Source organism: Magallana gigas, chromosome 7, assembly GCF_963853765.1.
Source record: "Magallana gigas chromosome 7, xbMagGiga1.1, whole genome shotgun sequence".
NCBI lineage: Eukaryota > Metazoa > Mollusca > Bivalvia > Ostreida > Ostreidae > Magallana > Magallana gigas.
The window spans coordinates 34,934,085-34,956,469 of NC_088859.1; the positions used below are offsets into that span (position 1 = coordinate 34,934,085).

Genomic DNA, 22,385 nt, shown 5'->3' on the forward strand with positions numbered 1-22,385 from the left:
GTCATTGACCTTCTCATTTGAAAGTGAAAAATAACTCTACAGTCAAAGGTCTATAACATACAATAGATCGATATTTTTTTTATTATCATCAGTTGATTTTTTTTTTCATTCTGAGTAAAGGCCATCCTTAATCTGTGTATATTTCACTCAAAACCAGCGTCATTTTTAAAACTGTTTTGATACAAGAAATAAATAATTACGTCCTACCAAATGTACGAGGGCTTGTTAAAACGGTTCTAACTTGTTTTGATGCAAGAAATAGATAGTTACGTTCTACCGAAAGTTCAAGGCGCCGTTAAAATGGTTCTAAATAGTCTTTAAAATTATACAATTCTATATACTTTCTATGTTTATTACAAAATATAAACATGCTTTTCTATCTAACCTTGAAATAGTTTCCATGCTATCTTCCTACGGTAATATTCACCGGCGGTATTCGATTCCTCGTTTTTAATCTCGAAACAACTCTGGTGTAATCGAGTTGCTAAGTTAAATGCAAAGTCTGATAACTCTAATTTGTTACCAAGTAACAAAATGAAGTTTTCATCGGTATAATAAAATACCTATTTAAGTTAAATGCAAAGTCTGATAACTCTAATTTGTTACCAAGTAACAAAATGAAGTTTTCATCGGTATAATAAAATACCTATTTACTGACTAGAGAGACGATAGCAAGTTTATTGTCCCTCTCGACATCAACTACATGTACTTCTCTCGGCTTCGCCTCGTCAAATAGTTCCTGTCTCGGGGGGCAAAAAAACTTGCTATCGTCCTCATGGCCATTAAATAGATATAAAACTCAAGCATGTTCTAGCAGCAAACTACAAAAAAAAAATTTTATAATGATGCACTCTGTGAGAGTCATTTACTTGGTGATATTATCCTCTTTTTTGTCATCAATTAACAATCGGTACTTTCAACCCAAACGTCTCGTGGTATCCTGGTGGTACTATAATAGGGTAGGAATATTGTTGAAGGATTCCTTGGTTTGTATTTTTCAACGTCTGGTAATCGTTTACGTCATTGTGTGTTTTATTTTGGATTAGTACATCCATGGGACCAGCGGCTGAGACGAATGTAAAGAAACACCCAATTATTCCCAAAATGAGACCCCATGGACAATAGAACTGGACATCTTCAAAAACCGTGCTGCTGTAGAAGACTTGTTGTGACATCGGGGTTGCCATGGCTGTCTTTATTATCGCTACGGTATAGGTTCCACCTTTAATCAACAAATGAGTGGTTAAAAATCAAATCTGTAGAATATTAAATGTGAGATTAAATGACAATTTTACTATATCCTGTCCCAAGATATTTATACACCACATTTTCGTACATTATCCGATATTTACAAATACATTCGATTTCAAACGATGTCCATTCAATACTATGAAAATATTCTAATATTTCCTCTTTGAAGCCCATCCTTTAGCTTGTCAGATTTCAATACAGGGCTAAAAAATAAAAAGTCTACCGTTATTTTGCAATTAGATTTAAAAAAACCCGGTTGGTAACGCTAAAAATTTTTACGAGGTATTCTGAATGGCGAATAGACGTCAACATTTTCCATCATTAATATCCGTAAGAAATGTGATATTTTCCGAGTGACAGATGATGTCAATGGGGATACCGGGTATCTTAGACATTTCCCCTTTCGTCTATTTGAATTGCACTTCTTTCACAGCCAGGTATGTGTACTTAAGGAGGCCGACTTTAGTTTGCATTGCGCGTGTTTTTGCGCATTCTAATATAATACAGTTGATTTATACTTTTTATGAATTTTTTTCGATATCATTTATAAAATTGAACACAATAAACAAAATACAGATAAAAATATTTAGATTTTTAAAGGAATTTTTTATTTTTAACACGATTTTTACGTTGTGCGGTAGGGGAGCATTGCCATTGCGTTCCTATGACGTTATGATAAAATGAAGCTTTGTAGGAGTACGTTATAAGAAATAACATAAAAGAAAAAGTAAAAAATGTACGCTGTTGAAATTTTATATACAGAATGATGCTATCCTCGAGGACATTTTCCTCATTTTTGGAATGAATCCATTATACCAATCATCATTCGTGATTATCCAAATATATAGCAAAATTTGGTGCATTTTAATATTTTGAGATGGCCCCCACTAAAACCAGACGGTAGAATTTTGTGTTCTTTACATATAAGGTAGGAAATGATATTACTAATCATATATAACAATTTGAGAAAAAAAGCTATTGTAGTATTTTTTTAAACTGCTTTGATGTGCGGAAAATGACAGTTTCCTATATATTACTATAGTAAATGTACCTCTATTTTGAGATGGTCCCTAAAAAGAACCAGACGGTCAATTTTCATGAACCTTCGCAAATAAACTAGAGTTGGTTTAAATTACAAAGAAAATTAAATTAAAAAATAAAGAGTTATGCTATTGCAGTTTTTCCGCAAAAAAAACCCAAATCGGCCTCCTTAAATTAAAATTAAGTGTAATTAAAAATCGTCCAAATGTGCTGCATAAGTATCTTGGGACATACTTTATATTAAAAATTAATATTTCTATCTGAAGAACTCAGTTGATGCATACTAACACTTATTATTATAATTATTAATTAGGCGCACGTGAGAACAAAAATGTAAGGAAAGGCATATGACCGTCTCAGTTTTGTCACGATTGAATGATATTGTCTATGCTAAAAATGTTCATTCACTTCCCATTTTTTTTTTTTTTTTAATAATATATTTTATTCAGAAATACGCAACCCTTTACAATATCTGATTGCCCCGGGCCAGGACAAGCAGTTAAAAAATCTTAACTAATAAACAGATTATAACAATCGAATAAGTTCTAATATTTTACCTCTATATATTTTTGTTTTTGAAAAATTCAACATCAAATCCATTTCTTTAGAGAGAGATCTTTTGAAAAAATTCAAAAGCGTGTTACATGATTGAAAATTTTCATTCATTCTACATGTCATTTTATATTTATAAATTACATATGATACATATGATATAATTGTATTTAAAAATACTGTTTTTGAATTTTTTTCTAAATAGAATCCTATAATGATGTGTTTCCAGCATACATCGAAATTCAAAATACTATTCAATTTTTGCCACAATCTTTGTACAGATATACAATCAAATAAAAGGTGCTTAATGTCCTCCTTTTCACACGGACAGAATTCACAATTTGCATTAGACCTTGATTTACATTTGTATTGAAAGGAGTTACAATTCAAAATATTATTTAACAACTTATAATTAAATTCACTAAGTCTTTTGTCATACATGTTCTTAACCTTTTTTTCATAAATATCTTTCCAATTATCTCTACCAATATTAAATAAATTGTTAAATGCAGATTGGTAACAAGGTGGTTTGAATTTTTTATGAAGCAAGTTTACATAGTAGAATTTACATTTCTTATCGAATATATCAAATGTTCCCTTATGAAAATTATAAACATTTCTTTTCAGTATTTTTGTATAAAAACAACACTTCATATCAAAACACTCACTTTTTTTCTTAATTACATTCTTTAAAATATTGTATTCACACAACCAATTATTTTTCTTCTTTAGATCATTTGAAATTCTTGTAGTGTTTTGAATTCACCATTTTTGTTGAATAAATCTTTAACAAACAAAATTTTACTCATTACCCAGTTTTTGAAAAATAATGATTTTCCCTTATGTTCAAACAGAGTATTATTCCACAGTGGTTGTTGTGCAAATGTTACATTTGAAAGTTCAGATATATTAATTAACCTTTTACATTCATTAAAACAACACAGCATTTCTTTATACACAGTAGGTAGATGTAACAAACATACAATATTTTCAACTTTTCTTTCAGACATTGATAGTATATAATCTGTATCTAACCCCGTGTTTTTTATATATCCTTGAAATATGTTATTAAGAATGCAAGATTCATCTACAAGTCGTTTTACCCACGATGCTTTTATAGCCTTAAGTTTCAGTTCTATGTCTACTAGACCAACGCCTCCGTCCTCAATTTTGCCAATTATTGTATCTCGTTTTATTCTATCTCTTTTATTCCAAATAAAATTAAAAATGCTACATTTGATCTTTTTCAAGAAATCTTGATTTGGGAGGGGTAAAATCGACCCTACGTAAATCAGTTTTGAAATAGCTAGAGAATTTACTATACAAGTTTTTCCAAAAATAGTAAGTTTTCTTTTTTTCCATGATTCAAAAAGTTTTTCCATGTCATCGTAATTTTTTTTCCAGTTTGAATCAAAACATTGTTCTTTATTATGTCCAATAAAAATTCCTAAACATCTTACAGCATCGTTTGTGACATTAATTTCGCCAATATTAGAATGTTTATCTTTAAGTTTTCCAAGAAGTATACATTGTGTTTTGTTTAAGTTAACTTTAGATCCAGCATGATCACAAAAAGACTTTACAGTTTCAATGGCTTTGTCTAAGGAAAGCATGTCTCTAAGTGCTAAAGTAACATCATCAGCATGTTGTAGATTTTTAATTTCTGTACTCATATTAGCAATTTTTATACCCTTTATATCATTATTAGTTTTAAGTTTTATAGCTAAAATTTCTGCAATAAATAAATACAATAAAGCTGAAATAGGACATCCCTGTCTTATACCACGCGACATTTCACATGTTTTTGAAATCCAGCCATTGTTTTTTATTCTAAAAATTGGATTAGTATACAGTATTTTTACCCATGAAATAAAATTATCTCCAAAATCAAATTTTTTAAGCACTTTAAATAAAAAGTTCCATTCTACCGAATCAAATGCTTTTTCGAAATCTAACAACAATAATAATCCGTCTTTATCATTCTCCATGCAATACTCGTAAATATCTAAAATAGTTCTGGCATTGGCGCCAATAAAACGATCTTTGATGTATGCAGTCTGTTCGTTACCGATTAAATTATTAATAACTTTTTGTAGCCTTCTTGCTAATATAAACGCAATAATTTTGTAGTCAGTGTTTGTCAAACTAAGAGGTCTGTAATTTTTTAGATTTTTATTATCTCCTTTTCTGAAAAGAACAGTAATTAATGCTAAACGTTGTGAGAATGACAATTCTCGTCTTTCAAATATTTGCATGAGCACATCATAAAATAAAGGACTAATAAGTTTCCAAAAAGATTTGTAAAATTCACTTGGTAATCCATCTAACCCAGGAGATTTGTTATTTTTCATATTATCTATAGCTTCTTTGCATTCTGCGAGTGTAGGTCTAGAATCTAGTATATCTTTTTCATTCTTCTTTAATTTTGGACAGTTAAAATCTTCTAAGTAATCACATATTTTTTCGTCTTCAATTTTTTTAGTTTGATACAGATTTTCATAAAATTGTGACATTTCCTCTAAAATATCAGAATTAGATGTAACGGTTTCATTTCCTCTATTTAACTCGTATATGGTATTATTTGTTTGATGTTTCTTTTCTAGTCCTAAAAAGAAATTTGTATTTTTTTCACCTTCACTTATCCATTTTGTTCTAGATCTAACTTGTGCTCCTTTAGCTATTTCATTATATAATGCATCTAAATCTGATTCTAATCTCCTTTTTAAATTCATGTCTATTGCTGAACTAGGTAAGTTTTCAATATAATCTATTTCTTTTTCTATTGATTTAATCTTATATTTTAAGTTGTTTTTAGACAAGGATGTCCTGCATGACTTCTGCTTTTGTAGATTCCCATTGTTGGTTCACCTTGACCTTCTTTCCGAACCGAAGTGCCGAGAGAGCGGTGTCAGCCTCCTTAATGGTGTTAGCCGCCTCAAGGTCTCCACAACGCACAGCTTTTATATATTGAAATGCGTGCTCCGCAGATTTATGATTGACTCCACATATATCCAATTCACATGGATAAAAATTTGATAACACATCCTCTGATCCACAAAAAGGTGTAAGATGTTTCTGTTGTTCGAAATATGGACAGTCCTTTTGCCCGGGAAGATGTCCCGTTTGTTTGCAAACTTTACACGCCGCATCAGAAGTACATCGTGTTCGATTGTGTCCGGTTTTCCAGCAGTTTGTGCATATGGGGTTTGAAGCTTTTTTTGGCTGACCAAAATGAAAAATCTTGCATTGTAGACCTGCACAAGTGTGGAGTCTTGGTAATACTCTATCGTCGGACAGTGGTTCAATGTAAAGGAACCTTGTACCGTTAAGGATGCTTGTCATTCTATTGGTTTCTGGATGACGAATTTTTTCGTATAAAATTTTGCTAGTGGGTTTGACACCAAGTTTGTCAAGCATTTCATGAACGGCAGAGTCTGCTACTGACAAAGGGAGGCCACAAATCCGTATTTTAAGTGTTTTTTGATCAGTGGAATTTGCGCCCGTTGCATAAGGATTTGAATCGTAGAATTGAAACGAGACGCCATTGATCTCAATGCCCCGTGTTAAAAGTTTGATTCTACTTTCAACATTTTTTAAATATACGCGCCATAAATTTCTATCTAGCTGAACACACAAAATGTCATCACCGATGACTTTTTTGATGGGATCAATTAGGTCGTAATCAGTAAGGTGTTTCCCTTGACTGGTTTTCAAATCGCTGTTTTTTATGTATAGCGGTTTACTAGTGCGGTCAACCGCGACAGATGAACTTGTATTCTCTGACTGGGTATTTGCCATGCTTCAAAGAACACAGGTAGACGCAGGTAGACACAGGTAGTGCTAGTTGACAGGTGAGTAGTAATCACAATCACAGTGTAGAACTTATATACAGTATATGAAAAACTTATTTACACAAAATGAAATTGCACTTACGCAGGTTTCACAATGCACAACGCACAACGCACAACTTTATATACACTGAAAAACCTCCTGGAAAAGTCCATCACAAAGACAAGACGCCTATTTCCAGGGAAAAAAGTCAAAAAATCACGGAGCAAAAATCGACACGTCCGACCTGCTCAATGACACGTGACCAACCGCTTCCCACTTCCCATTTTTTATCAATTATTCTGAGGAACTTGACTTTAAACAAATGCCTTATTTGACCTCGCCAAAACCTTTCAATCGAAGAATCCGGTCAAGAATGTGAGCAAAATGAATTGTTGGTGTGCATAAACAAATATGAATAAATATTCCGCTACAGACGTCGGAAAGATTCTAAAATTATTTTCATTCATTAAAATTCAAAATTTGTTCATTAGTTCAATCAAATATGTAATCTTTATTAGTTTTAAGCAATCGTCAATTTGGCGGGGGAAGGGGGGATAAAAAGTGGAGTGTACTCATTTGTCATCTTCTATATTATACACTCACTGTATAACCTGTCCTGTGTCTGTTTTTTAGACGGGGTCACGTGACCCCGTCTATTGGTTTACTGTCAGCCGAAGTCTCAAACCGGAATGCACGCGTAGAACACATGAATTTATTCTACGCGTAAGAAAATAGTGCCAAAGTTTTTATGCATTTCAGTAGATATGTATTATAAAAACACGCATTAAATCTTTTTAAGTCTTCTATGTATAAACAAAATTCTATTTAGAAAATAAACAAATAGTTTTATTGATCAAAATATTCTTGCTTGGGTTCGAATGTGGAATGAGTTACGTAACAGAATGCACAGCGCCGTTGACGATTCAGTTGGTGTACGACCTCATTAATCAATAGAAGAGGTTGGTGGTGGAATCGAAATTAAAGTTCCCAAACGCAATGTGCCATTTATGAAATGTTGTGAATTTTATTTTGACAATCTTTCACCTTAATACTACCAAACTTCATGCGCAAGCCGAAGTTAAAATCGGGACGGGTTACACACAGATGTTTTGCAAATTTAATAGGTGTTTCATTGGCTTCCAGTCTACTTGCGGTATGACTGCTGTTCATCTCTAAAGGAATTTTGTACAAAGAAAATAAAAACAAGTCTGAATTTGCCTTCTCGTTCGTTGACTCTTTAGTTGATTAAACTGAATTTAAATTTTAAACAATGCATTGTAAGAAAAATCTATGATAGATTATACATTTTTGAAGACTTTTACATCATATAATATATACAATCTTATCGATTGAAGAACCAAGTTAAATGTTAAATAAATGTTCATGTTTTTCCGGCTTAGGGTGAATTACATTGTAAAATAATACATTACATTACCATTACTTCATTAATTAGGGCATTAAATTACCATTACCATTACTAAATTTCTTGAAGTAATGCATTACATCACCATTTCATAAGTAAAGTAATGCATTATATTACTTTGTGAAAAGTCAATAAGTTTTAAAAAAGTAGTTTAAAACTTAAATAAAGAGTTTTTGTAAATATTTCGTAAATAAATCATGCTTAAAATATTTACAGGTTCATGTTCATGTTCACTATCAGGTTCAAATTTAATCACTTATACAAGACTGCTGTTGCACTTGTAGTTCTCAAAGTAAGGTTGGTCCCGTAACATTTACACGCTAATGGCGGAGTTGACAATCTCTCTGATTTTCGGAGCATGATTTTTAATGAAAGGAACGGTTGTATCGTAATTCATGTAGGTGATGCACGAGTTTACACAAAATAGTAGTAAGTGGCGAACGGATTTGTTTACCTATTAATTTGGCATGAATCGCAAATGAAGAAAATCGTGTCAGATAAGTCGGTCTTAAAAATCAAAATGGCGACCGTGACAAATATTTTTATTGTCAAAGCTCTTGGAATCTTGTTGTAACAAGAATAGAATTCCTGGGTCCCCCGCCGGTCAAGCAGTATACTAGTATCAAGTCTATCGACCAAGGCTATTTAGGAACTTGACCAAGGTATTAGTGATATAAACATTTGGTATAAATTTTATGAAAATCCGTCAAAATTTGTAGGCATGAGAGCGCTTACAAGGTCAATTTTTGGATAAAACTGAGTCATTATTGTGGTCAAAGTCCCATAACTCCAACAAAAAGTATCAACCAATGCTGATTTTCGAACTTGAACAAGGTATTAGTGGTATAAACATTTGGTGTAAATTTAATGAAAATCCGTCAAAATTTGTAGGCATGAGAGCGGTTACAAGGTCAATTTTTGGATAAAACGGAGTCATTATTGTGGTCAAAGTCCCATAACTCCAACAAAAAGTATCGACCAATGCTGATTTTCGAACTTGACCAGGGTATAAGTAGTATAAACATTTGGTATAAATGTTATGAAAATCCGTCAAAATTTGTAGGCATGAGAGCGCTTACAAGGTCAATTTTTGGATAAAACTGAGTCATTATTGTGGTCAAAGTCCCATAACTCCAACAAAAAGTATCGACCAATGCTGATTTTCGATCTTGACCAAGGTATTAGTGGTATAAAAATTTGGTATAAATTTAATGAAAATCCGTCAAAATGTGTAGGCATGAGAGCGCTTACAAAAAAGTGTGACGGACGGACGCACGGACACACGGACCCACGGACGCACGGACACACGGACCCACAGACGGACGGACGCCCGGCATTTCTATGTCCCTGCACCGCGTTGCGGCGGGGGACAAAAAAATATTTCTAACGTTAGGTGCCTGTGTTTGTTATCGGTATACAAATGTTCACTTTGTTTGTTAATTCAGCAGTTTTAGAGTTTTGGGGGTTTTCATAACACTTTTATTACGGATACCGTCCGACTTGTGGATTTAAAATTTCCCTTGGATCACAAAATTGAATAAATTTTATGATTAAAATTATCTACTTTGATATAGTTATTTGATTTTCCCGGTTAGTAGTAATTTTTAAAAATTTTCCTTGGGGTCTTATTTTACATAATATACCGTTTTGTCAATTTTCTACAATTATGAAGGCCGGATTTTGGTGAAATTTATACAAAGTATCAGACAATTGCAAAAAAGCCGAATTAACATAGATTGTAACAAATAATTCAAACTTTTCAAACAATTTTGGAAGCATATTCGAGGAAATCCAGGACAATTACAAATTCAAACTTTCAAGACCCCGTCTTTCAGTACTCCCAGTACTTTGATTCTTTTTAAAATTACTTTTGGTCCAAGAAATGCATTGTTGTGGTAAAATTCAGAGGTAGTATGCTGTTTACGGGACAGAACAAATTTATAATCCAAGTCCAAACTATCTCATTTTGATGTAAACTGTTCAGTGTGGTCATAAATTTTGCCAAAAACATTTTTTTGTCAACCAAATTTTTCCATAAAAATAATACATAAGCATTTCCAAGAGAAACACTTTATTGATTTTGCCCAACTTTGAGCTTTGTTGCTACAAGTAATTTACCCAATACAAGTAACTGAATCAAAAATCTTCCAATGAGTCCAAGTAAATTTGCAATGAAATAAAAATTAGTTTTTTTCACCTCCCCCCCCCCCCCCCCCCAATGACATTCGTGTAGTTAGTACTAACTACGTTAATTGACATGTTGGCCTTCATCATCACATCTTAAATGATTATTTTAACATGCTCTTACATTTATAATTATCGTCTATCAGATATATAATAAACGTAGTTACCCATTTTACACTCATATAAACTGGGTTGTGACGATGTTAGCTTTATTACGAAGATTGTAAACCGACCTAACCCATATTATACTCATATTATTAACTCTTTTTTTTTAAATTTTTTATTTAATTTTACCTTTTGTATTTGCATATCGATGGCTCTACCGTCAGTAAATCATGAAAGTTTAGTTGATTTTATGTGAGTATTATCTATAATATGATATTGCTTACAGAATATCTCACTGACTTTAAAAATAAAGTTAAACCTCCGTAGGTCCCGCAACTTATTTTTCCCTACAAAAAGTAAGAAACACGGACAAAAATATTACATGTTATCATATTACCTGAAATTAAGAGACTAATGCAAGTCAATAGACCAGCCCATCTGCATTCTCCAACACGTCTTGTGTTGACAATAGTTCCAATGAAGCCCAGCAATGCAAAGGCAATTCCAATCGAAGAGATGATCTGGATTTTCCATATTAAGTCTCTATTCAGTTCTTGTACGAAAGGTAAAAAAAAAATAAAACCCACATGACTTACATGTACATTGTTATTAATATCTATTTTGTTTTGATTCGGGGAATAATTGAAATCTAAAATGAAGATCCTATCGCGCATGCTCGGAGTCAAGAAAGTGTAAAGTTATCGCCTTTGAGGTAACAGTTTTACTAGTGTCATTGTTCTCACCACGAACTACTTGACTAATTGCATGAAACAGGGTTTATACATAGGTAATAAACCAAAATATAAAAAAAGAGAAAAAGACGACTTACCAAACGCACTGCCGTCGGAGAACTGTTGTTCATACTCGTAAGAGTTTGGGCGTGTTACACATCTTTTCTCGGCTTCCGGGTAGACGTCATAGTATTCGTTGGTACCACGTTTGAATTTGTAAACACATATAGTGTAAAACCAAACTCCTGCCGTCATATGCAAACTAATAGCAAATGTATTCTCATTACTCAAAGGGACAGATCTATATTTAAGGACATTCACATTAAAATTGACCCATCCTGGACTAACAAAAGACGCTGTCATCAAACCAACTCCTACAAAGGTCAGTATCGCAAATACCTTCAGTTTTCGGCTCAATAGCATTGTCAGGTATGTTTAGGTCTACAAATGTATCAAAGCACACCTGAAGCTTAGGTTGTAAAGTGCATCAAAACAAAATATTGAACATGCGCAATAGGTTGAATATCAAAAATGCACTAAGCATATGCACATATTGTGCTTTGATGTATGACTGATTAACATCTTCCCTCGGTAATTGTGCACTTTAAGATTTGATGCAAGCAGTTGCAAGAATACCGATAGATAGTTAATTAGCAATGCAGTTGTGCAATCTTTGAAACATTATTTTATAAACCATCATGTTAAGCCATAAAATAGCTAACATCTTGTTCCAAAGTATTTTAATCAAAATTTCTCACATTAAGGTGATTCAGATAAGTCTGGAAACATTGATTTTGTAAACGAGTGCATTTAAATCTCTTTGACTAACTTTTTATGAAAGAAGATCAAATTTGTGAAATTATATGATGGCAGTTATCAATTTTCACTTCCGTTTATTCTAAAATGGCATTATAAAAATATACCAATACTCGTAGTTAATATTTGTAACAAAATTTAATTTTGACATTAATATTCTTACATGAAAACGCTTAAAACTCAATAATAATGAATAACTTTTAAAACAAAGAAGTTTATACATCTAGTGAAAAAAAGTTTTATTTTGGTCGAATCTCAATAAACAATTCATTTTAATTAACGTTCATTACTTGAATAATTAAAGTATGCAAAAGATAAAATCATCTTGTTAATGTTATCTAGATTCACTTTTAGCACAATAGCTCTTTTGCTTTAATGCCTGAAAACACCACATTGTTACTTCAAAATGCACAAGAAATCAAATTGACGCATGCGTCAAATGGGCCACAAAAATATGATTGTTGTATGAATCATCAGTGGGTTTTTTTTACATAAAACACACCACAAAGAAGAAAAGAACGATTTGGTAGTACTAATTTTTATGAAAATTTTAACATATTTTCAGCAACATGTTTTGATGTTTAACATTTTACTACTATTATTAAAAATCGAGTTCATTACTTTAAATATTTCTAAAGGTAATTGTATGATAATTGACATTGTATGAAGTAATGGAGAACACATTGATTTGTACATTATTCTAATACAAAGTTCAACTCATCATTATTCTCTTGGAGATTATGTATTTCAAACCATTTTGATTTGTTGTTGCATTGTTTTGAATAAAAACTTAATGCATTAGTTTATATGATTTCAAGGGACCACATAATTAAATAAAAATGAATTATTTTCAAGATACATTTAAGGTCATGCTCATCCGGTAGAATCTGCACAATTTTAAAGGTAAAATATAAACCAGGTACATTTTTCCTAAATGGAATTATAAATCTTATCTACAGTTAAGTTTATGAAGATTATTATGGTTATTTAATTGCATGAGGTTCTCAAAAGAATTAAAAATAAATCAGGTAAGCTCAAATTTTAAGGTCAAATCAAATTTTCAGTTCTTTCATATTTTTGCGTAAATAATTGATATGGATGTCATTTCATGATATTTTTCTACTTTATTTCACATGGAAAAGTAATAAATACACGCAAAAGTCATTTTATTTGAAGCAGCACATAGAAATTCAAATATATCATTTGTATAAAATTTCATGTCATTTAGGTCTTGAGTATTTTAGGTCTTTAGTATGCCCCGTTTACCGATCCCGATACATTGTTTTGAAAATAATGAAAAACTCCGATATTTTCCGAATATATTATAGTCTCAATAAAAATGCTCCTATCACGGCAGTCTATGACTACTTTACACTGTTCATTTACAAATAAAACAAAAAAATATGTAATATTTCTTCAAAGGTATAAAACATATTTGTAAATGCAAATTTATTTTAATTCATAAAAATAAGCATAATATTATTTCTATTAAAAAAAACTCTCTCGAAGAAACGCAGTTACAAAATTTAAATGTATATCAAATAACTGACCGCCTTCTGGCAGCCCGTAATAAATATTAAACCACCTGATATGTGAACATATTACTCAAAAATAATATGGCGGAACAGACATGGTTTTTTATTCAAAATTTACAGTTGCCACTTGCATGTTCATACTCTGTGCTCCGATCTTACCACTTGTAATCTTTTGGTAGCATAACATTCACAAAATTCATTCAACAAACCATATCAGATATGGGGGACCTGGAGACATCCGTATCCCTAGGCAAATAGTTACATGTCAAAACTGCGCCGATTGGATTTAACACAAAATGAAATCCAACCGCCATCACAGCGGTATAATTTTGACCATGTCAAGCTTACATAGCATCATTTACTAAAGCCACATAACAAAACGTCTATATACCTAATCGCTTTCATCACATTCATAATCAAAGCCACAACAGTTCCAGAACAACCTATACTCATAATCACATGCTTGGTTAACATAAACGTTTACCCTCGATAAATTGCCTTAGAGCTGACTGTATCATTGACAAAACTCAGGATTGCCAGAAGGAGACAAATAAACCCCGTCATTCAGAAATAAATTACTTTGATTGGGTTTAATATCAACATATTTAATTAAAGCACCACCTTTCGTCAAAAGAAGAGTAGCCACAGAACTAATAATCTGAAGCTTAGATGTCTTTGGAGCAATGTTTGAAATAGCATGTCGCCAATATAGTCTAGGTAATATATGCGACCAGACAATGCATATTGAAGGCATAGCCAAACTCAATGAACCCAATTGTTATTGTTTAAATTGAAAATAATAAAGATAAACAAGTAAAAAATCATTGTTAATGTGCAAAGGTGGGGTTAAAAACCGCCACAACTTAAAGACATTGGTCTTGAGGGAATCCACCGAGGAATCATTTGCGGATGTGGATAATCTGAAAGCAAGTCAGAAATAATATCAGTAAAAATATCATAAATTAATCATGATACTCCTTAAATCTTCAATGTTCAATAACTTTAATTTATTTGTTGATAACTCAAACATGCAAAGTTTATATTCAAAAACGTATACGTACATGTACCTCTATACGCATTTGTTAAACAAAAACAGTTCTTTGAGGAAGTGGAGGCGAATAAAAGTTTTAAGCAAAATTTTTATCTTTAAAATTATGTCATATCTGGTTGGTAATTTGTAGACAATATAGCCCCTTTTAAAATGCACTGGAGTTTTAGTAGGAGGTTGGAAGGTAAATACGTATCATAAGTTTGTTAATTTACTTTTTTAATTAAAAAACATCTAGTCCTTTAAGCTGTGTGATTTTTAGTAAGCTGTAGGTTACCGAATGAGGTGATTTTCTTTTATTGTTACTCCGCATTTAAGAACCACATTTGTTTAAAATCAATAAGATAAACACCATTTTGACCATCATTTTATTTAAATCAAATATCTGAAAGTAGGTTTTATACATCACAAAATATCTGTGTTTGTGTGATTGTATTATGTTTATTACTATACAAACACATGAGCAGAAGTTTCATTGAACATGCACATTTGCATTAAGCAAGAAAACAAGAACACATCATGAAGTATACTACATCTAAATCTCAGATACTTCAGTCTTTACTGCGGCATGATCTAGTCGAAAAGTCATTTACTCAGTGTACCTGGGCCAAGAATATTCTCCTCTCTCTTTTCATCAACAAGTGGTACTTTCAGCCCAAACGTCTCGTGGTATCCTAGTGGTGCTATAATATGGTAAGAATATTGTTGGAGGATTCCTTGGTTTGTATTTTTAAACGTCTGGTAATCGTTTACGTCATTGTGTGTTTTATTTTTTATTAGTACAACCATAGGACCAATGGCCGAGACTAATGTAAAGAGACACCCAGTTATTCCCAAAACGAGACCCCATGGACAATAGAATTGGACATCCTCAAAAAACCAGCCGTCGTAAAAGACGCTCTGTGCGTTCGGGGTTGCTACTGCTGTCTTTATCATCGCTGCAATATAGGTTCCACCTTAATCAACAGAAAAATAATTAAAAATAAATCGGTGATACATTGAATATGAAATTAAATGCAAATTTTACTATAGTCTGTCCAAAGATATTTATGCAGCACATTTTCTTCAATTATCCGATATTTATAAATGCCTCAAGTTTCACATGATGCTCATTCAGTTATTTGAAAAATCCTAATACTTTAGAATTTCTCCACTGAAACATCCCCTCTAGCTTGTCGGGTTTCAATACCCGGTTAAAAGGGAAAGTCTACATGTTTATATTGGATTGCATTTCACGTAGAAATGAAAGTAACAGGATGATAACGCTGAAAATATTGTGCGAGGTATTAATTCAAAGTAACTTCAGAATGGAGAAAAGATGTTTAGGTGGTATGGGAAACTTCCATGTTGTGACATATCGTTTATCGAAGTAAACAATAAAATGAAGTGTAATTAGTTCGAATTCCGCTCGGGGTTTTATAATTTTTACTTCTCCAAATACTTTTATAACTTCGTTTTTGGTTAAATATTGTAAAATTTGAAAATTCAAAACCAGTGAATGTGTTTATAATAATATAATTATAATGTACTTTATACACATTAATATCAACAAATGTCCCGTACCACCTTAACGTGTCTCATTATTCATGAGTCTTCGTAAGCAATCTATTTCGTTCCTGTGGTATTTTCCGATTGAAAAATGATAATGTGTCAGTTAGGATATCTCGAATATTTTCGTGGATTATAATTGCATTTCACAGGTATGAGTACTTAAATTAAATATCGTCTAAATATGTTGCATTAATATCTTGGGACAGACTACAGATTCAGTATTAATAGTTCTATCTAGAAATACATTTGACGCATGCTAACACTTGTTATCATAATAATTAATCAGAGAACAAAAATTCAAGGAAAGCCAAATGACCGTCTCAGTATTGTCACGATATTTCCTATGATAATAAGCTAGGTTTATATTTTATCCGAATTTTATTGAATTTATTATTCCGAAGAACTTGCAATTGCCTTTAAATAAATGTCTGCCCTGACATCGCCAAAACCGACCAATCGAAGAAATTGGTCAAGATCGTGAGCAAAGAAGATTGTTTTTTTTTTCGGAAAATTATTATTTTTAATCATACAATTAAACATTTGCTCAATGATATCAATGAAACACGTGCACGTACTATTTTATTCATTTTAAGGGGAAAAACATTTTTTAAGAAGTGGAACGTATTGTACAGTATACACCCAGTGTATAACTTAACTTGAGTACGGTTTGTTTTCGTTGTTACATTACTTTCGGTCCAAGAAGTGCATTGTGGTCGCATGATTCAGAGCTAGTGTGCTGTTTACGGGACAAAACAGTCCAACAATCTATCTCATGTGGGGGTAAACTAAGTCGAGGGTTCAGTGGGGTCATAAATTTTTGCCAAAAACAACATTTTTCTCATTCCTCTCCGTCCCAGTGACATTCATATAATTACAAGTAGTACGTATGTGTTAATTGATATATCGGTCCTTCACCATCACATCTTGACTAGTTATTTTACATGTTCTTACATTTATAAATGTCGTGTATCAGATATATAACAAATCTAGCAACCCATTTTATACTCATATAACTGGATCGAGACGATGTTATAAAGTTTTATTATTATTATTATTGTATAATTATTTTCTGACTAACAGATTGTGATTTAAACCAACCTAACCCGGTTATTATCGTATTCACTAGCTATTGGAAATTTTCCTTAATTGTAACTTACATCTTCCCTACAAAAAGTAAGAAACTCGGACAAAAATATTATATGTTATCCTCTTACCTGAAGTTAAGAGACTAATGCAAGTCAGAAGACCAGCCCATCTGCATTCTCCCACACGTCTTGTGTTGACAATAGTTCCAATGAAGCCCAGCAATGCAAAGACAATTCCAATCGAAGAGATGATTTGGATTTCCAACATTAGGTTTCTATTCAGTCGTCCTTGTACAAAAAGTTAAAAAATAATAAGAAACTGTACGAAAACTATAAGGTCTTCCGTTGGAAACGGAAGACCTTAAAAATCCACATGACTTACATTGTAATTAGTATCTATTTTGTTTTGTTCATTAACAAATTTCTTTCGTTTGATTCAGGGAACAGATAAATTCGAAAAGGAAGATCATATCGCTCATACTTTGTGCCAAGAAAGTGTAGAATTATCGCCTTAAAGTAACAATACCAAATTCATCGGTCTTCCCACAAAATACGTGACTTATTGCATGAAACAAGGTTTATCGATATTTTATAAACCAAAATATTTAAAGAAAGGAAAAAATATTACATACCAAATCTGACGTCGTATAACCGTTGTTCAAAGTCGTAAGAGTTTGCGCGTGTGGTACATTGTTTCTCCTTTTCCTGGTAGACGTCATAGTATCCGTTGCTGCCACGTTTGAACTTGTAAACGCATATGGTGTAAAACCAAACCCCTGCCGTCATATGCACACTAAGAGCGACTTTACCATCATTGTCCAAAGGGTCAGGGAGAAATCTATCTTCAACGACATTCACATTAAAATTGACCCATCCAGGACTAACAAAAGACGCTGTCATTAAAATGACTCCTACGAAGGTCAGTATCGCAAATATCTTCAGTTTTCGGCTCAGTAGCATTTTCACTTACGTTCCCGTCTTCATATGCATCAAAACACAGCTTCGGTTTTAAGTGCATCAAAACACCATACTGGGCATGCGTAATAGGTTGAATATCAATAATGCATAAAGCAACTGCACAAATTACGCTTTGATGTATGACTGATAAACATCCTCCCTCGGTAATGGTGCACTTTAAGCTTTGATGCAAGCAATTGCAAAAGTACAAATAGTTTAAGAGCAATGCAGTAGTACACTCTTTGTAACATTTTATTATTAACCATGTAAGGCCATAAAGTAGCAAACGTCTTTGAAAATTAATCAATCTGGACATTTTTCCACAAACTTTTAATGCTGAAACGGAGGTAAAGAAAATAGTGCATAAGAAATCATTTCTTCTAACATTATTGTGATCGAGATACGATCGAAAGAATTAATTTCGTAAACGAGTGCATTCAAACCTATCTGACCAATTGTTTATGAAAACAGTTCAAATTTGTGAAATGATATGATTGCAGTAGTATTTTTTTTTATTTCCATCTGCTCTGAAACGCCAATATAAAAATATATATTTATATAAACTACATATAGCGATTTTTTACAACATAAAATGTTGATATAAACAGACAAAAAAGTCTTGCATGAAAACGGTAGAAAATTTATATGATGTAAAACTCTTAAAACGAAGAAGTCCGTAAAACTAGTGATAAAGAAATCCAATCTTGAAAACGATTTTTTATTTAAATTATTCTGGTAAATAAACAATTGAAAAAACTAAACGTTCAAATCTTGGATCAGTTTAATATTAGTGAAACTTAATTATCTTCTGAATGTTAACTAATTTCGTCTTCAGTCCAACAGCTCCTTTATATACCGGTGTCTGCTAGAAACAGTAGAAGACCATAATGTTATCAAATAACTAGATCTTAATGTTTAATACGATATCAAACTGGAGAATAATATGTATTCCGTATAATCTGAAAAATTGACTCGCTTGATGAGAAAATAAAAAACAATCATTTATAAATTTTTTTTCTCTCGAAATGACATTTCGGAAAAAACAGCAGAAAATTTTATATAATTTCTAACATGCAAAAAAAAATTCCCCCTGTTACTTGTTTAAATTAATACCCGCGGTGACGTCATTTCTACAGGAGTGCAAACTTTAAATTTACTTAGAAAGAAGTTTCTTCTGCCATTCTTAATTTCTGTGAAAGAAACATTCTTTTATTAAAAATGTAAGACAACTTAAACTGACTTTTCGGTTAACATTCCGAAGAAATCGATATCCATTTTTAGCAGAAAGTACATGTTATTTCGAATCAAAAGAGACCTAGAATAAATTATAATGAATCGATACCCCAACTGTTTAGAATTTTATCCTTAAAAGCTGGTCATGACGGTGTTTTGTTTTTTTTTTTTGGGGGGGGGGGTTGCCAAGTGCTCAGACATACCAATTTTCATGGTTTGCGCTGGCATGATGAGAAGAGTAGCAAAGATTGATGGTTAAAAGCTCATCGTTATTGAATCTTCTCTATAAGTTCAACTCAGAATTTATCAACCAACCAGCCGATTAATTAATTAATATACCTACTCGTAATCGTGATTGACTAGAAGCAAAAGTTTCTCAAATTATTAATCGATTGGGCGTCTCTCTCCCTTTTAAGATTCTGTTTTACACTCCTTTCATGTCAATTAAGATACATGTATTTTACCTTTGGACTCAAGTTTATTATTAATTTCTTACATAACCATAATGTCATACAATGTTTGTAACAAAACGCAAGCTGCAAAAGGATAAAGTGACTGATACATATACATGACAAAGCAGGCAAATGTATTTACATTTAAAATCTATTTTAACATAGCAATTGAGAGATTATATGACCGTTCAAATCTCTTCTTCAACAAAACATGACCAAAATACTACTTGGTCATTTTTTTTTTCTTTTGGACATGTAGCTGCATCTTGAAGACTGTTGAAAAAAGGTGCATTGAACGCAAACGTTTTGTTGCATCTTGGTGGTACCATGCTTGTGTAGGGGAATTGTAATATGGTTCCTTGGTTTGCTACTTTGAACGTCTGGTAATCGTTTACGTCATATTTTGTTGCATGTAAGTTGTGAACAGAATATACAGGTGCCCAAGAGCGGAGACAAGAACTAAGACACACCCAAATCCTCCCAAAAAGAGACCCCATGCACAATAATATTGGACATTATAAATCTTTGTGTCCATGTAGTACACTTCTGGAGAATTTGGGGTTGCTGTAGCTGTATTCACTATCGCTGCAAGATAGGTTCCACCTTGAAAAAAAGAAAATTACATGCATTCAGCAAATTAAAAAATAATTGAGCTGATTTTTTAAATGAGACGGGCTGTTTATTTGGAAAAACGCATAAAAATGACCAATGGCATGACTTAATTCCTAAAAGGTTCTACTTAAGTTTTACTGTGTTATACTGTTGTCAATCTTGCTACCTGCAATGGATAGATTTATGAAAGCCGTTAGTCCAGTCCATCTGTATTTTTCTTCTCTTCTTGTGTAGACAATAGTCCCAATGAAGCCATTTATTGCACAAAACATAGCAATCGAACACATGATTTGGACTCCTGGCATCAAGTGTCCTTTTTGACCTTGTAATAATTTTAAAAGGTTTATTAAAGTAAAGGTGTTATATATTTTGTTTTAGATTGCAAAATTCTGGTGAATTTGTACAAAGGCAGAGTTATGTCCAGCAGTACAAATTGCATTCATAAAGACTTTTTTTAAAATTTTCACAGTTGTTTTACATGTATTTCATGAATATTTCCAGTTTAATTATCATGAGGTAAACAGACTTAGTGGTTGTTTGTGTATAATTAATCCCTATGGCGCATCAATTATGTCGTCGAGTTGGCTATTGCCACACAATAATAATTATTTCAGTATGATACTTTTGTCTATTTTTTGCATTTAATTTGACTGGATCCTTATGAATAAAAAAGGATAAATAAAGCAACCTCATCGCAAGCCATAGTTGCTCGCCATACTGATGTGATAAATTGAAATTGCACTCCTTTACACAAAAAATATTTACCTGTATGCCGTTAAATATTATTCAACCATTCTAATCTTTTTTAAGAGCTTTACTCAAAATCAAATTAGAACACAAAACGATAGATAATAAATACTTTGAAAAAAACCGCTAAGCTGATACAGATGTTACCAGGAATTATGCCCTCAAAAGTTTTAAAAAGAAAATATAGGTACTTACCATGGTATAACCGCTCTTCAAAGTCATAAGAGTTTAAGCCTGTGTGACATCTTGTCCCGGTCTTCGGGAAGATATCATAGAACCCGTCGCTGTTGGGTATGAAATCTCTGACACATACGGTGTAATATATGGAGGGTAATCGTGTTCAAAAATCCAGACATGTAAATTTGTAAATCCGAATATGCAATCGTGTTGATGTGTGAGCCTGAGCATGAATATGTGTAATTCTGATCGTGTAACCTATAAAACTCGGGCATAAACACGTCTAAGATTTGACCCAGTTCCTTCGCATGATGCACATTTTGCAACTTTATTGTTTACATTAGTTAATTAAACCTTCAACTTTACACACTTTCAATCCGTAGTTTCTGCGTTTGTAACTTCAGAATCGGCAATAGCACATCTGACATGATACAAATTGACAAATGTAAAGTCTACAAGTTTGTCGAATTTTGACATGACCTTATATGGCAACTGCCTTGCTGCGTGAAAAGGCATGCCGTAACCGCCAGACCGGAATGAACGAAAAATAAACATAATATTCAGCTAAACTTTTAATGAACGACACCTTTTCTATCGAAAACACCGGTATTATTTTTAGAAGAAAAAAATTGAGGAATGATTGAAACTGGACCAAACAGGAAGAGGTTCATGTAGAAAAGAAATCGTTGCCAATGTGACGAATGCGCTAATTTCCGTAATATAATTCTCATGGTATTATAAACTGAGGAAATGCCTAATATCTTATAACTCTAAAAAAAAATTGACATGTAATTTAAGCTGGAATATAAGTAAATGCGTACTCTTTTCTAGAAATGAGACGGATCAAGAAATTTCCTAAGGGGGTAAATATCTTTTGAGCGACATGGGGTTCGAAGACCGCCGTGAGGTCCCATGTAACTCCATTGCTTCTGAATTCTAAGAATTTTGAGAGTGAATTTTTAACCGGGTTTCCGATTATTGAAAAAGTAAAAATTGCAGACGGGCGAGTGGCTGTCAAAAAGGTACCCTTGTTGTACCGATAACTCCTCGAACA

The 22,385-nt window shown here is 32.5% G+C and overlaps 2 long non-coding RNA genes across 3 annotated transcripts; both read right to left on the minus strand.

Moving 5' to 3' along the window:
- Positions 1–751: 751 nt before the first annotated feature.
- On the minus strand, positions 752–11,586 carry LOC105338302 (uncharacterized). Its single transcript, XR_010707815.1, has 3 exons — positions 11,217–11,586; positions 10,785–10,940; positions 752–1,222 (listed from the first exon to the last, which is right to left on the minus strand). It is a non-coding gene; the product is annotated as an uncharacterized lncRNA (long non-coding RNA).
- Positions 11,587–14,867: 3,281 nt separating this feature from the next.
- Positions 14,868–21,504, minus strand: LOC105338301 (uncharacterized). 2 transcript variants are annotated; one of them, XR_010707816.1, is made up of 5 exons: positions 21,350–21,503; positions 20,574–20,729; positions 17,786–20,398; positions 17,283–17,441; positions 14,868–15,473 (listed from the first exon to the last, which is right to left on the minus strand). It is a non-coding gene; the product is annotated as an uncharacterized lncRNA (long non-coding RNA). The 2 variants fall into 2 exon arrangements; XR_010707817.1 differs by lacking the exon at positions 20,574–20,729 and having other exon boundaries at positions 21,350–21,504.
- Positions 21,505–22,385: the final 881 nt, after the last annotated feature.